Raw genomic sequence first — 17,397 nt, 5'->3', positions numbered from 1 at the left:
TGGTGAGTAACTCACCTCCTGACTCCCCAAAGCCTGTCCACCATCTACAAGCATAAATCAAGAGTGTCATGGAATACTCTCCACTTGCCTTGATAGGTGCAGCCCCACACGACTCAAGAAGCTTGACACCATCCAGGACAAAGCAGCCCACTTGATTGGCATCCAATCCAACAGCTTCAACATTCAACCCCTTCACCAGTGACGCACAGTGGTAGCAGTATGTATCATGCCATGAACGTGTTATGCCAAATGATGATTTTTTTAATTCATCAGTTGGAAACCTGAATTAAACTTTAAAAGGAAAGCAGGAGACAAAAAACTGATATAAGGATCACTGCTAGCAGCCAAAATGGTCACCATAATTGGCATCTAAATACCTATTGAGCTGGAGACGTAGGTCTGATAAATCTCCAACCAGAACAAAGTCTTGAGAACTTTGAATGAACTACCTGCCTTGCTTTCATTAACAAGACATTCAAAACAATCTTGAAACATTAACACTGTTGCAGTCGGGCCATTCACTGAAACAATGGGAACTGAGAGAGATAGGAATTTTTAGAATTCTGTTCCGAAGAAGGGTCACTGACCCGAAACGTTAACTCTGCTTCTCTTTCCACAGATGCTGCCAGACCTGCTGAGTGAATCCAGCATTTCTTGTTTTTGTTTCAGATTTCCAGCATCCGCAGTATTTTGCTTTTATTATATAGGAATTCTTAGACCTGATCTAATTAAAATGCAAAAGAGAGAATACACTGGGCAATGTGACAGACTCTCCATCTGTGTGAAAACCTGCAGTCCCTTCTCTCCACAGCGAACAAGCACCTGAGTTTGACCAGTGCAGTACCCAAGTGAGGGCTAGCTCCTTCTCACTCTGCAGGCGACCTGGCAAGTTTGAACCCTGCCTGCTGGCAGCAAAACATCCATGTCTATAATTTTTTCAGACAGAGATCCCGGGGAGAAAACCATCTGCATCACTGTCTCCAAGAGAAACTTAAACCAGTTGGCAACATTTACCAGTCAGGACCTTCAGGACCATGAATTCTGCCAGAAGACAACTGAATTACCAGACTCCACAGACTATATATTCTTTTTTTATTGTTCTGGACTCTAATCCAACCAAGCTATTCTTCTCTGCTACGTAACCTAGTTGTGTGTGTATGTGTGTGTGAGAGAAAGTTGGATCATAGTTTATTATTTTACTTAGATCGGGTTTTGGTTTTATGTACAATAAATTGATCTCTTTCTTATTTAAACTCAAGAAAACCTGTCCAATTGGTTCTTTTATGATCATGGCTTAAAAAGGGTTAAACGCTCACTGAATTTGTAAGCACATATACTGTTTAAAAGAAATAAATGCTGTTTCAGTCAAACAAGGAGAGAGACAAGAGGGGAGCCCCTGCTCACCTGATCATAACAACCATCTACAAGATACGTTACAACTCACAAAGGCGCCTTCGACAGCACCTTCCAAACCCGTGAACTCTACCACCTAGAAGGACAAAGGCAGCAGATGCATGGCCCTCCAAGCCACACACCATGCTGACTTGGAATTATATCACCATTCCTTCATTATCACTGGGCCAAAATCCTGGAACTCCCTTCCTAATAGCACTGCTGGCATACCTATCCCCAAAGACTGGGATGTGAGCATCACTGGCTAGGCCACCATTTATTGTCCATTCAAAATCACAGAATCACAGAATTGTTAGAGTGCAGAAGGAGGCCATTTGGCCCATCGTGTTCGCATAGGCTCTCTGAAAGAGCAATTCCCTCAATTCCATTCCCTTCTCCCCATAACCCTGCACATTCTTCCTTTTCATTTAACTGTCTTATGCCCTTTTGAATGCTTCAATTGAACCTGCCTCCGCCACATTGTCAGGCAGTGCATTCCAGACCTCAACCACTCGCATGTCCCTATTGCTTTTCTTCCCAAATAGTTTAAATCTGTGCCCTCTCGTTCTCAATCCTTTCAATCCTTTCTCCATCTACTCTGTCCAGACCCCTCATAATTTTTATTACATCTAGCAAATCACCTCTTAGCCTTCTCTTTTCCAAGGAAAACAGTCCTAACTTCTCCAATCTATCTTCACAACTGAAGTTCCTCATCCCTGGATCCATTCTCGTGAATCTTTTCTGTACTTTCTCCAATGCCCTCACATCTTTCCTAAAGTGCGGCACCCAGAACTGGTTGCAATACTCCAGCTGAGGCCAAACTAATGTCTTATACAACTTCCTTGCTCTTGTACTCTATGCCCCTATTGATAAAGCCTAGGATACTGTATGCTTTATTGACCACTCTCTCAACCTGCCCTGCCACCTTCAATGATTTATGCACATATACTCCCAGGTCCCTCTGCTCCTGCACCCCTTTGAGAATTGTCACCTTTATGTTATATTGTCTCTCTATGTTCTTCCTACCAAAATGAATCACTTCATATTTCTCTGCATTGAACTTCATCTGCGACCTGTCCACCCATTCCACCAACCTGTCTATGTCCATTTGAAGTTCTATCCTATCCTCCTCACAGTTCACAATGCTTCCACTCGGCACCTGCATGACTGACCTATCACAATCACACAATCGCCTATCCCAATTACAATTATAATAATGGAGGCGTGGGGCCTGGCCAATCAGGTGTCAGGTTGGGATTTGAAACACCAAATGTGACTTCGGATGCCTTTGGAGCAGATGCAGGCGCCATATTTAAAGCCCTGCCAGCACTGCCTTCATTGCTGCCTTTGAGTCATTTGTGTTTGCTGCTGAAACTGGTGTACAGTGACTCTTGGACACACCACCTCTCTGTCAAGTAAACAGCAGGATAGCTCAGGCAAGATGCCAGGTGGTCCATGGTTTAGTGATGCCTCCCTGGAGGATCCAAGCAAGCCTGGACGGAGATTACCGAGGAGGTAACCCCCCGCCCCCCACTCCCCCGCAGACATGGGTACAGTGGCGCAAGAGGGTCAATGACCTCCTTTATACTGCCAAGGTGAGTGTTCCATAACTCTACCCTTTTGGGGGATGCATGTGACTGCACGGGAGGGTGCGCAACATGGGGAGGGAAGCACCACAGAGGCACTGACAAACACAAGAACACAAGAAATAGGAGCAGAAGTAGTTCATATGGCCCATCAAGCCTGCTCCGTCATTTAATACGATCATGGCTGATCTTGGGCTTCAATTCCACTTTCCTGCCTGCTCTCCATATCGCTTGATTCCCTGCAAGACCAAAAATCTATCCCAGCCATTAATGTATTCAATGATGGAGCATCCGCAACCCTCTGGGATAGAGAATTCCAAAGATTCACAACCCTTTAAGTGAAGTAATTTCTCCTCATCTCAGTCCTGAATGAGTGACCCCTTATCCTGAGACTGTGTCCCCGTATTCTAGATTCCCCGACCAGTGGGAACAATTTTTTTTTATTCTTTCATAGGATGTGGGTGTCCCTGGCTAGGCCAGCATTTATTGCCCATCCCTAATTGCCCTTGAGAAGGTGGTGGTGGGCTGCCATCTTGAAATCGTGCAGTCCATGTGAGGTAGGTACACCCACAGTGCTATTAGGAAGGGAGTTCCAGGATTTTGACCCAGTGATAGTGAAGGAATGGCTATATAGTTCCAAGTCAGGGTGGTGTGTAACTTGGAGGGAACTTGTAGGTGGTGGTGTTCCCATGTATTTGCTGCCCTTGTCCTTCTCGTTGGCAGAGGTCGCGGGTTTGGAAGATGCTGTCTAAGGAGCCTTGGTGGGTTGCTGCAGTGCATCTTGTAGATGGTACACACTGCGCCGGTGGTGGTGGGAGTGAATGTTTGTGGATGGTGTGCCAATCAAGTGGGCTGCTTTGTCCTGGATGGTATCGAACTTCTTGAGTATTGTTGGAGCTGCCCCCGTCCAGGCAAGTGGAGAGTATTCCATCACACTCCTGACTGGTGCCTTGTAGATGGTGGACAGGCTTTGGGGAGTCAGGAGGTGAGTTACTCACCACAGGATTCCTAGCCTCTGACCTGCTCTTGTAGCCACGGTATTTATATAGCTACTCCAATTCAGTTTCTGGTCAATGGTAGCCCCTCTCTCAGCTTCTACCCTATCAAGCCCTTTCAGAATCCTGTATGTCTCAATTAGATCGCCTCTTACTCGTGTCAACCCAAGAGAATATAGCCCCAATTTACTCAGCCTTTCATCATAGGACAACCCCTTCATCCCAGGGACCAATCGAGTAAATCTTCATTGCACTGCCTCCAGTGCGAGTATATCCTTTTCAATGTGGAGACCAAAACTGTACATAATATTCCAGGTGTGGTCTCACCAAAATCCTGTACAATTTTAGTAAGATTTCTTTATTCCTGTACTCCAATCCCCTTGCAATAAAGGCCAACAATCCATTTGCCTTCCTAATAGCCTGCTGCATCTGCATGTTAACTTTGTGCATTCCTTATACGAGTACCCACAAGTCTCTCTGAACATCAACACTTACCAGTTTCGCACCTTTTAAAAAATATTCTGCTTTTCTATTTTTATGACCAGTGGCGCAGTGGTTAGCACCGCAGCCTCGCAGCGACCCGGGTTCAATTCCGGGTACTGCCTGTGTGGAGTTTGCAAGTTCTCGCTGTGTCTGCGTGGGTTTTCTCCAGGTGCTCCGGTTTCCTCCCACAAGCCAAAAGACTTGCTGGTTGATAGGTTAATTGGCCTTTATAAATTGCCCCTAGTATAGGGAGGTGGTAGGGAAATATAGGGACAGGTGAGGATGTGGTAGGAATATGGAATTAGGATTAGTATAAATGGGTGGTTGATGGTCGGCATAGATTCGGTGGGCCTGTTTCAGTGCTGTATCACTGAACTAAACTAAAGCAAAGTGAACAACTTCACAGTTCCCTACATTATACTCCATTTGCCATCTTGTTGCCCATTTACTTAACCTGTTTAGATCTCTTTTCAGCCTCTCTACACCCTGCCCGCAGATTACCTTTCCACCGAGCTTTGTATCATCAGCAAACTTAGATACATTACTCTCTGTCTCTTCATCCAAGTCATTAATTTGGCTGCGTTTGCTGACAACACAGCCACTAGGTGGCGCTGCACTGGCAGTTGGGGGGAATGGCCGGAGAGAACAGGCAGGGGGAATGGCCAGAAAGAGGGGGCGAAGGGGCAGGAGGAGGGCGCACCCGCCGCCACCAAGGTCTTTGGCTGCTCCCTCCCCGCTTCTCACCCTCCGCTCCCCCCACCCCCCGCTTTCCCTCCACACCCCGCTGTCTCCCGCACACCCTGCTCTCTCCCGCACTCCCCGCTCTCTCCCCCACTCCCTGCTTCTCCGCTTGCTGTCTATCCCGCGTTCTGCGATGACGTCATCTGGGCATGCGTGTACCAGTCCTGACAATTTACGTGATGACGTCATCCGCGCATGCGCCAACCAGTCCTGGCAATGCGGAATGCAGCGCATGCGCAGAGAGCAGGAGCCCGTTTGCACATGTGCGCAGGTTGGCGCAGTTGGATGGTGTCCCTGCTGGCTGCGTTGTCAAGAATCACTTTGCATTAATATAGAGTGTAAATAGCTGAGGCCCCAGCATTGATCCTTGCAGCACCCCACTATTCACTGCCTGCCAACTTGAAAATGCCCCATTTATGCTCACCCTCTGCTTCCTGTCTGTTAACCAATCCTCTATCCAAGCTATTACCCCCAACACTATGAGCCCTTATCTTGCCTATTAATCTTTTATGTGACACTTTATCGAATGCCTTTTGAAAATCCAGGTATACTACAACTAGTGGTTCCCCTTTATCTACCCTGCTAGTTATATCCTCAAAAAACTCTAATAAATTTTATTAAACAGGATCTCCCTTTAGTAAAACCATGCTGACTTGTTCTAATCATACTGTGCTTTTCCAAGTGCAATGTTAAGACTTCCTTAATAATAGTTTCCAGCATCTTCCCAATGACTGATGTCAGGCTAACTGGCCTGTTCCCTGTTTTCTCTCTAGTTCCTTTATTGAAAAGCAGCGTAACATTTGCCAACTTCCAATCTGACGGGACCATTCCTGAATCTAAGGAATTCTGGAAAATCATAGCCAGCACATCCAGTATCTCTGCAGCTATCTCTTTTAGAATCCTAGGATGTAGGCCATCTGGTCCTGGCGACTTGTCAGATTTTAGTCCCTCAAGTTTCTCTAATACTTTTTCTTGACTGATATCAATATCCTGGACACCCCACCTCTCTGTCAAGTAAACAGCAGGATGGCTCAGGCAAGACACCAGGTGGCCCATGGTTTAGTGATGCCTCCCTGGAGGTTGGTGGAGTTGCGGATAATGATGAGGATTGTCAGAGGATACAGCAGGATGTAGATCGGTTGGAGACTTGGGCAGAGAAATGGCAGATGGAGTTTAATCCAGACAAATGTGAGGTAATGCATTTTGGAAGGTCTAATGCAGGTGGGAGATATACAGTAAATGGCAGAACCCTTAGGAGTATTGACAGGCAGAGAGATCTGGGCGTACAGGTCCACAGGTCACGGATTGTGGCAACGTGGGTGGATAAGGTAGTCAAGAATGCATACGGCATGCTTGCCTTCATCGGTCGGGGCATAGAGTATAAAAATTGGCAAGTCATGTTGCAGCTGTATAGAACCTTAGTTAGGCCACACTTAGAATATTGCGTGCAATTCTGGTCGCTACACTACCAGAAGGACGTGGAGGCTTTGGAGAGGGTACAGAGGAGGTTTACCAGGATGTTCCTGGTCTGGAGGGCATTAGCAATGAGGAGAGGTTGGAAAAACTCGGATTGTTTTCACTGGAACGACGGGGGTGGAGGGGCGACATGATAGAGGTTTACAAAGTTATGAGCGGCATGGACAGAGTGGATAGTCAGAAGCTTTTTCCCAGGTGGAAGAGCCAGTTACTAGGGGACATAGGTTTAAGGTGCGAGGGGCAAAGTTTAGAGGGGATGTGCGAGGCAAGTTTTTTACACAGAGGGTGGTGAGTGCCTGGAACTTACTGCCAGGGGAGGAGATGGTGGATGCAGATACGATAGCGACGTTTAAGAGACATCTTGACAAATATATGAATAGGAAAGGAATAGAGGGATATGGGCCCCGGAAGTGCAGAAGGTGTTAGTTTAGGCAAGCATCAAGATCGGCACAGGCTTGGAGGGCCGAATGGCCTGTTCCTGTGCTGTACTGTTCTTTGTTCTTTGTTCCACTTAAGAGAGTGAAGATTTGTCTTCTATCGACATCCTGCACACTTCTGGAGATCATCATAACGCATGGATAAGATCCGCACATGTTTGAGTTCTCTCATGTGGGTCAGCGTTCGCAGGAGACTCAGTCCATAGGGGTACGGCAGTCAACCTTTGAGGATTAAAAGTCAGAGGATGCACCATCCCATGATTCTCCTGCACCTTCCAGCAGTGCAATTACTTTCACCTCAGTGGATTTCCACTCAGCTGTAGAATCAGGGGCACAAGCTGGTGAGAACACCGCAGAAGCACTTGGGCAGCTGGCTGAGGCTGAGATAGTCAAGTCCTCTGACAGTCAGAGGACTATGGATGGCCAGGCCCATCCTGAGCCCCAGGCTGATGACGACACTCTGATGTCAACAGCACAGGACATGCTGGAATTGTGGAGAGAGATAAGGGAACGTCTGACGGAGCTGCAAAAGGCAATGCTTATCTTTGAGCGGACAATGGCAGTATCCATCCATGCTATGAATGCTGCCATGTCTCAGGAATTTGAGTGCATGGCTTCCTCCATCGAGAGGTTGGGGACCCTCATGGAGAGCCAGATCCCACAAATGTGCGCAGACCTGTACACCATCGCCTTGGAAATGAGGTCAACATGGCCGTGGCCAGGCAAGAGAAGGACAAGATTTCTCCAACTCTTCACCCTTCTCTTGTCAGTAGGGAGGTTCAAGTGAGCCTTGAAAGGGAGGAGGAGAGGTTGACCTCTACATCTTGGGGCTCCCCTTAGGGTCTGGGAGTGTGAACAGCGGCTCCTCAGCCCCTCTGCCAGGGAGCCCAGCTCCAGTAGCACTAACGCCTGAGGAGATTCCTGCACCAATGCAGGAAACCCTCAGGCAGCCAGGGCCCTCCAGACCTCAGGCAGCCAGAGTACGGTCGCTGAAGTCATCCCAGGCCAAGGACAGCGTGATCAGCAGCCTGCCTCCAGACCAGCTGCTAGCACAGGGGGTCACTCTGCATAGAATCACTCGAAAACATTCTCAAAAAATACACCTAGGCACATTGGTGTTTTTATGGGCACTTACAATTTGCCATTTGTTTTCTGCTATAAAGATTATTCACTTTTGATGTTGACATTCACTGTGGAAAATGCTTATTCCTTCATGCCTTAAATATGAGGTGCTGACTTCACCCTTCTCCTGTCGTGGGCTGCCCATCTAGACTCAGCCCTCCTTTGTTAAGCACCTCTGATATGCCAGAGGCAACAGACTGAATGCTTTAAGATAACTTTTTATTGCTTTCACTCTGAGAGGCAAGCATGGTGGCTGGAAACGGGTCAGTATGAGACAGTCTCTTGCCTCCTGGCCCTCCCTCTGTCAATGGCTTCATGCCTTGAGGGTCCACAAAGACAGGATGTATGGGACCCATGCCAGGTGATCAGTAGGCCTTCCAAAGCACTGGCCTTGCAGAGGCAAAGTTGCCCTGACATCTTTGCCTTTGCAACTCCTCTCAGCTTACGCACTGCTGGTCCTCAGTGCCCACCCTCACTGACAGCCAACCCTCTCACCTGATAGTAAGGCATTCGACCCTTTCGCCCAGCTGTATGGACACCCGTATCGTTGGCCCACCACAATCACGCGGCGGGTCAGGATTTGAGATGCCGAATGCAGCATCGGATGACTTTTTGGGGATTGCATGTGACTACACGGGAGGATGGGGAGGGAAGCACCACAAAGGCACTGACAAAAGGGTTGAGGCACCAACACATCCTGCCAGATGCATGGCAGCCTCTCGGCCACAAGCCACTTTCTTTCACAGCTCACCCCCATTACCTTCCCTGAGAGCTGACGTGCAGATGAGCCATATAGAAAAATTCCCACAGAGGAGGAGGTGATGCCACTAGCACAGCTGACCTGTAACTCTTCCTGTAAAGTATGACTATCTCCCTCTTTCCACTTGCAGAACAAGAGGGCCCATAATAACAGGGAGACTTCACCTACTGACAGAGGAATTACTGACATGTGGCCTCTCTCGGCAGATGAGATTGAAGCACTGGAATTGGCGGGACCCAGGAAGGATGCTCATTCGCATTTGGTGAGATTGGAGTCACCATGTAAGAGAGGATTGTCGTCTATTGACATCCAGCACACTTCTCGAGATCATCATAACGCATGGATAAGATCTGCACATGTTTGTGTTCTCTCATGCAGGTCGGCGTTCGCAGGAAACTCAGTCCATAGGGGGACAGTAGTCAACCTCTGAGGATAAAAAGTCAGAGGATACACCATCCCATGACTCTCCTGAACCTTCTAGCAGTGCAAATACTTTCACCTCAGTGGATTTCCACTCGGCTATAGAATCAGGGTCACAAGCTGGTGAGAGCACTGCTGAAGCGCCTGAGCAGTTGGCTGAGGCTCAGACAGCCAATCACCCAATACCAAGCCTACTCAGTTCTGCCAACCAAGACTAAGCCAACCCAGTCCTGCCACCCAAGACCAAGCCCATTGCGGGCTGACAATGCCTTCCACTCCCCCTACTTCCCCTTTCCAATACTGTTCATGGATGTCTTCCCATTGCAGCACTGAGGCCTCACCTTGGAGCCTCCAGGTTTCAGTGCCAGGGTTTCGATGGCATTTGAGGGCCGCCCATTGTCAACTTAATTCCAAACCCCACCACTGAATCACAATCATTTGTATTCAAATGTATTTAATCTAATTGTTCAGCTATTCAATTGGCACTCACGTTATGTCGGAGCAATGAAGCTGCCTTGGTGCTTTCCCGCCACTGACTAAATCCGGAATCACAAGATCAGATTTCTGCGTAGACGTGTCCATCTCTATTCTCCAGCTCCCCACACTTCCATTCCTGCTGCAAAAGACCTCACTAAATTCCGCCCATTATATGCATGTTGCACATATGTATGTGGATTGATTGCCCACTGGAGTCATCAGGCTTGTGGTCAGTGGAGAGCCCATGTTGCCTAGTAGCCTCTGGTTTGTTGTTGTGCCTGAAATACAGCTGGCATAGTAGACTGTCTAGGCATTGATGAGCATGATACATTGCATATGGTCACACACCAACTGGACATTGAGGAAGTGGAATCCCTTTTGGATGAAATTCATCTCAGAGTTGACATGTGGCACCCTCAAAGCAATGTGCATGCAGTCAATGGAACTCTGCACCATGGAGGAAGCCTGCAATCCTCACGAAGCTAGGTCCTCGCTCCACCTGTTGCTCTTTGGCAAGGGTGAATGAAATGTAGTCAGCTCCCTTTGAGTTTTTAATGTCAGCGACCTCCCTTACACAATAGTGGATGGTAAACTGTGCGAAATGTCGCAAATAGTGAGGAAGGATATTAGCTCCGATGATGTTGAATCTGTATGGGTAGAGTTGAGAAACACTGAAGGGCAAAAAACATTAGTGGGGGTTGTATATAGACCCCCAAACTGTAGTGGTGATGTTGGGAATGGCATTAAACAGGAAATTAGAGAAGCAGGCGATAAAGGAACATCTGTAATTATGGGTGACTTTAATCTGCATACAGATTGGGCAAATCAAATTCGTCACAATACCGTAGAGGAGGAATTCATGGAGTGTATATGGGATGGTTTTCTGGACCAATGCATTGAGGAACCAATTAGAGAACAGGCCATTCTCAACCGGGTATTGTGTAATGAGAGAGGAATAATTGACAATCTAGTTGTGCGAGACCCCTTGGGGATGAGCGACCATAATAGAATAGAATTCTTCATCAAGATGGAGACTGACGTTGTTGTTTCTGAGAATAGGGTCTTGAATCTTAATGAAGGAAACTACGAAGGTATGAGGTGCAAGTTGACAATGATGGATTGGGAAACGTTACTTAAAGGGATGACAGTGGATAGGCAATGGCAACCATTCAAAGAGCACATGGATGAACTGCAACAATTGTTTATTCCTGTCTGGTGCAAAAGTAAAACGAGAAAGGTAGCCAAAACATAGCTTACAAGGGAAGTTAGAGATAGCATTAGATTCAAGGAAGAGGCATACAAATTCGCCAGAAAAAACAACAGACCTGAGGATTGGGAGCAGTTTAGAATTCAGCAAAGGAGAACCAAGGGATTGATTAAGAAGGGGAAAATAGGGTACGAGAGCAAGCTCACGGGGAACATAAAAACTGGCTGTAAAGGTTTCTATAGGTATGTGAAGAGAAAAAGAATGGTGAAGACAAATGTAGGTCCCTTACAGTCAGAAACAGGGGAATTTATTATGGGGAACAAAGAACTGGCTGACCAACTAAATGCATACTTTGGTTCTGTCTTCACAAAGGAGGACATAAATATCATACCAGGAATATTGGGGAACACAGGGTTTAGTGAGAAGGAGCAACTGAGGGACATCAGTATTTGTAGAGAAATGGTGCTGGGGAAATTGATGGGATTGAAGGCCAATAAATCCCCAGCGCCTGATGGTATGCATCCCAGAGTACTAGAGGTAGTGGCCCTAGAAATAGTGGATGCATTGGTGGTCATCTTTCAAGATTCTATAGACTCTGGAACATTTACTACAGATTGGACGTTAGCTAATGTAACCCCACTATTTAAAAAGGGAAGTAGAGAGAAAGCAGGGAATTATAGACCAGTCAGCCTGACGTCAGTAGTGGGGAAAATTCTAGAGTCCATTGTCAAAGATTTTATAGCAGAGCATTTAGAGAAGAGTGGTAGAATCGGGCAGAGTCAGCATGGATTTACGACAGGTAAATCATGCTTGACAAATCTACTAGAATTCTTCGAGGATGTAACTAGTAGAGTTGATGAGGGGGAGCCAGTGGATGTGGTTTATTTGGACTTTCAGAAGGCTTTCGTCAGTCTTTTTCCGAATGGCAGGCAGTGACTAGTGGGGAATCGTAAGGATCGGTGCTAGGACCCCAGCTATTCACAATATATATTAATGATTTAGATGAGAGAACTAAATGCAATATCTCCAAATTTGCAGATGACACAAAACTGGGTGGGAGGGTGAGTTGTGAGGAGGATGCAGAGAGGCTTCAGGGTGATTTGGACAAGTTGAGTGAGTGGGCAAATGCATGGCAGATGCAGTATAATGTGGATAAATGTGAGGTTATCTACTTTGGTAGCAAAAACAGGAAGGCAGATTATTATCTGGATGGCTATAAACTGAGAGAGGGGAATATGCAACGAGACCTGGGTGTTCTCGTACACAAGTCGCTGAAGGTGCAACAGGCAGTAAAAAGGGCAAATGGTATGTTGGCCTTCATAGTGAGAGGATTCGAGTACAGGAGCAGGGATGTCTTGCTCCAATTATACAGGGCCTTGGCGAGGCCACACCTGAAATATTGTGTGCAGGTTTGGTCTCCTTGTATGAGGAAGAATGCTCTTGCTATAGAGGGAGTGCAGCGAAGGTTTACCAGACTAATACCTGGGATGGCGGGACTGACGTATGAGGGGAGATTGAGTCCGTTAGGATTATATTCGCTGGAGTTCAGAAGAGTGAGGGGAGATCTCATAGAAACCTATACAATTTGAACAGGACTTGACAGGGTAGATGCAGGAAGGATGCTCCCGATGGTGGGGGAGTCCAGAACTAGGGGTCATAGTCTAAGGATACGGGGTAAACCTTTCAGGACTGAGATGAGGAGAAATTACTTCACCCAGAGAGTGGTGAGCCTGTGGAATTCGCTACCGCAGAAAGCAATTGAGGCCAAAACATTGTATGTTTTCAAGAAGGAGTTAAATATAGCTCTTGGGGCGAAAGGGATCAAAGGGTATGGGGCAAAGTGGGAACAGGTTACAGAGGTGGATGATCAGCAATGATCATAATGAATGTTGGAGCAACATCCATGGGCCAAGTGGCCTACTCCTGCTCCTATTTTCTGTGTTTCTCTGTATCTCCAGCCTGGAAGGAGCCTGATGCATAAAAGTTCATGTCCACGGTCAGCTTCACAGCCACTGGCAATGTGGACTGTGCCCTGCTCTGAGGCTGCATATGTGGCTGCATCAGGTGGCAGATTTCAGTGAGGATATCCCCATTGAGGTGGAGACTTCTGACACATTGGGCTGGATTTTAAGAGCCCGCCGCGCTCAGAAATGGCGGCCCGCCCACGCACGCCGTACGCCAAAGAGCTGCCACGAGTTCAAGTGCAGCGGCTCATTTAAATAGCCGGGGGTGGCCCCCACAATCTTGTGGAAGGGGTGGGCTGTCTGTCCCTCGCAATGGCGTCAGTTGCCTGTGTGCAGGCACTAGCGCCATTTTTAAAGGGCACCCAGCCCTCCCGATATATGTAAATTTTAAAAGAAATATCACCCAAAATGTAATCAATAAATTTCTTATGTCTCTTTCCCACCCTCCATTAACAATTACAATAACGAATTGCCCTTTCTGCCCAAAAACTTATTTTTTAAACGTGACCTTTGCCCCGCAGACTGCACAAAGTTTGAACTTCAACTCTTCCCACCATCCTCTACACCCATTACGTGTATCTGACCCCGTTCCCCCCTCCGCACTGAAAATGTTACCTCCTCCCCCTCCCCACCAGTGTCAGTTTCCCTCCTGCTGCATGTTCAGCCATACGTGATCAAGAGAGGGCGCTAGCAGGAACATTGAACGGCAAAATGGCAGCACTGGCATCAAATCAGTTTGTGTCATGATCTGCATACATCTGACGGACACACTGTGCACACGCACTAATGCCCTCACCAAAATAGAGTTTGCCGCAACTCGCAACAGGTTTGTGTGCATGCAAGCACCACACTCACCACTTTGGAGCTCGAATGCCACCCACAGTGCCCATAAAACATGTGCTGCACATCCATGTTTTGTGGCACATAAATTCTGGTCCACTGTAATTTTACTGGGTCAGGCAAGTAATTGAAATGTTGGATCTAAATTTTAAAATTAAGTGGAAAAAAAAGTAATGCATAGAGTACAAATTGGTTCTGCTGATAAAATCATTAAAAATATGATACAGAATAAAACCATTAGGCTTCTTGCAGCTTCACATCAGCACTATTTACTCTAAACCTTTTTTCCTCATGCACTTTAATATTTGTCTTGTTCACTGTTTATTTAATTCTTTCCTAAATGGTGTAATTAATTGGGCTTCTACAGCCATTTGTGATAGTGTGTTCTATGTTCTAGTAACCCTTTACATCAAAACAAATTCTTCCACTCTCTCCTTGCAATGGGTTTTCACAATCCTATTATTTCTAATCACGATGCAATCTTCACCAGGTACAAAACTCAGATCCCCTGAAAGAATAAAAAAAATGCCAGTTTTTAAATTAAAAATGAAAATTTAGCAATGTGTCAAAACATACGAACATACGAATTAGGAGCAGGAGTAGGCTACTTGGCCCCTCGAGCCTGCTTCACCATTCAATCTGATTGTAACCACGACTCCACATTCCCCCCTACCCCTGATAACCTTTCACTTCTTTGCTTATCAAGAATCTATCTACATCCGCCTTAAAAATAGTCAAAGACTCTGCTTCCACTGCCTTTTGAGGAAGAGAGTTCCAAAGACTCACGACCCTCTGAGAGAAAAAATTTCTCCTCATCTCTGTCTTAAATGGGTGACCCCTTATTGTTAAACAGTGACCCCTGGTTCGAGATTCTCCCACAAGGGGAAACATCCTTTTCACATCCACCCTGTCAAGACCCCTCAGTATCTTATATGTTTCAATCAAGCCACCTCTTACTCTTCTAAATTCCAGCAGATACAAGCCTAGCCTATCCAACCTTTCCTCATAAGACAACCTGCCCATTCCAGTTAAGTCTAGTAAATCTTCTCTGAACTGCTTCCAATGCATTTACATCCTTCTTTAAATAAGGAGACCAGTACTGTACACAGTACTCCAGATGTGGTCTCACCAATGCCCTGTATAACTATTTTTGTATTCAATTCCTCTCACAATAAACGATAACATTCTATCAGCTTTTCTAATTACTTGCTGTACCTGCATATTAACCTTTTGCGATTCATACACAAGGACATCCAGATCCCTCTGCATCTCAGAGCTCTGCAATCTCTCACCATTTAGATAATATGCTTCTTTTTTAATCTTCTTGCCAAAATGGACAATTTCACATTTTTCCACAACATACTCCATTTGCCAGATCTTTGCCCACTCACTTAATTTATCTGCATCTGTCCTCTTCGCAAGTTATTTTCCTACCTATCTTTGTGTCATCAACAAATTTAGCAACCATACCTTTGGTCCTTTCATCCAAGTCATTTATGTAAACTGTAAATAGTTGAGGCCCCAGCACTGTCTTTAATGTTGTACTGGTAGTGACCAGTAGCAATTTGATAGAGGTGTTAAAAATCATCAGGGGTCTGAAGAGAGTAGATAGAGAGAAACTGTTCCCATCGGAGGAAGGGTCACAAACAATGGACACAGATTTAAGATGATTGGCAAAAGAACCTAAGGTGACATAAGGAAAAAATTCTTTATGTAGCATGTGTTTATGATTGGGAATACACTGCTTGAAAGAGTGCTGGAGGCAGATTTACTCAAGACTCAAGGGAATTGGATAAGCACCTGAAGGGAAAAAAATTACAGGGGGGCTACAAGGAAAGGGGAGGGGAGTGGCACTCAACAAATTGCTTTTGCAGAGAGCCAGCACAGGCTGGACGGGTCAAATGGCCTCCTTCTGTGCTGCAGCTGTTCTATGATTCTATCACCTTTTCGGCCCAGCACCAGGAGCCCTGCCTTACCACAAAATCCAGCCTGCCTGCGTAATGTGGGCAGCCTGTCAAACATATTGAAATGAGGCAGAGGAGTTAAAATCACGTCAGGTCTGATGCTGGCAATGTGATGGGGACTTTCCTCCTCCGTCCCAATTATCACCCAGAATCAAAATCAGTGTTTCATAAAGATACATGTACTTTCTTTGTAAAGATACAAACGGCAGTTTGGCCTGGGTTCTCCTCCTCCCACAAAAGGAGAGTCAGTAAAGGACTTCTGCTTACTCCCCTGACATTACTGTGACCCTCGCAGTTTCCTGGGTCATTACCTAAGGAGAGTTGCACCTCCCAAATCCACAACTTCTACCACCTAGAAGAACAAGGGCAGCAGATGCAGGGGAACACCATCATCTGCAAGAACCCCTCCAAGTCACACACCATCTTGACTTAGAACTATATCGCCATTCCTTCATTGTTGCTGGGTCAAAATCCTGGAACTCCCTCCCTAACAGCAATATGGGTGTACCTACATTACATGGACTGTAGCGGTTCAAGAAGGCAGCTCACCACTACCTTCTCAAGGGCACCTGGAGCTGGGCAATAAATGCTGGCCTTGCCAGCAAAATCCACATCCTGAGAATGAATTACAAATAAAGGAAAAGCACCAAGAGTGAGTCCATTGCTGTCAAGGAGAAAAGAGCAGTAATATTGCAGGAGACTTTTGCACCAACAGAAGAAGAGGGGACAGATTTAATAGGAGGAAAGAAGCAATCCGCAGAGGTGAACTCTGTGGCGAGGCCTAAAGGACGGTTGTTGGGCCAGAAGAGAAGAAGGAATGTCGACTTTTCCTCCAAAAGGGGGTTCAGGGCAAGGGTAGGCCTGCTAGAGAAACAAATTTTCAGATTTCCACACCCTCTGTGCTTACATTACCAATGCAAAGGAGAACAATTTCAAGCTCTAAATTAGTACATGAGCATTTGCAGTGAATATAAATATAATTGGATTTTCAGAAGGGTTTCAATATCAGAAGATAAAAGCTTGTGAAATTAATGGAAAATTAACCAACTGAATTGAAAAGCGGCTTGGGAATAGAAAGCAGATGGAGATAATAAATGGGAAAGTCTCTGTTTGGAAGCAGTAACTAATAGTTTTTGCAGAGGTCTGTTCTGGGTCATTTACAGCTTACAGCAATCGAGGGGGACAAATTTGTACTTTTTTTTTCTTTCATTTTGTGTTATCAAAGGCAAAGTATATCTGTGTTGAGTAATGGAACACTATTACAGATTTGGCACCAAGGATAAAGACCAAATCAAGCCTAGGCCTATTAGAAAGCTACAAATTTTCAGCCTCAAGAAACAGTGAAGGTTCTATGTGTCAGACCTTTGGTGGGGGCAGAAGTGAACCTCAACAACAACTGGATGGCATGTGTTTAACATCTTCACGCCGGGAACAGAGGTGGATACCACATATATTAAAGCATTTAAAAGGGAAGTAGTAGAAAAAGAAAAAAATAAAAGAATACAGGGAAAGAGCAGGTAAATGGAACTAAGT

The sequence above is a fragment of the Heterodontus francisci genome, chromosome 1, assembly GCF_036365525.1.
Source record: "Heterodontus francisci isolate sHetFra1 chromosome 1, sHetFra1.hap1, whole genome shotgun sequence".
In the NCBI taxonomy this organism is placed as follows: Eukaryota; Metazoa; Chordata; class Chondrichthyes; order Heterodontiformes; family Heterodontidae; genus Heterodontus; species Heterodontus francisci.
Note: the sequence above shows the minus strand (reverse complement) of the source record.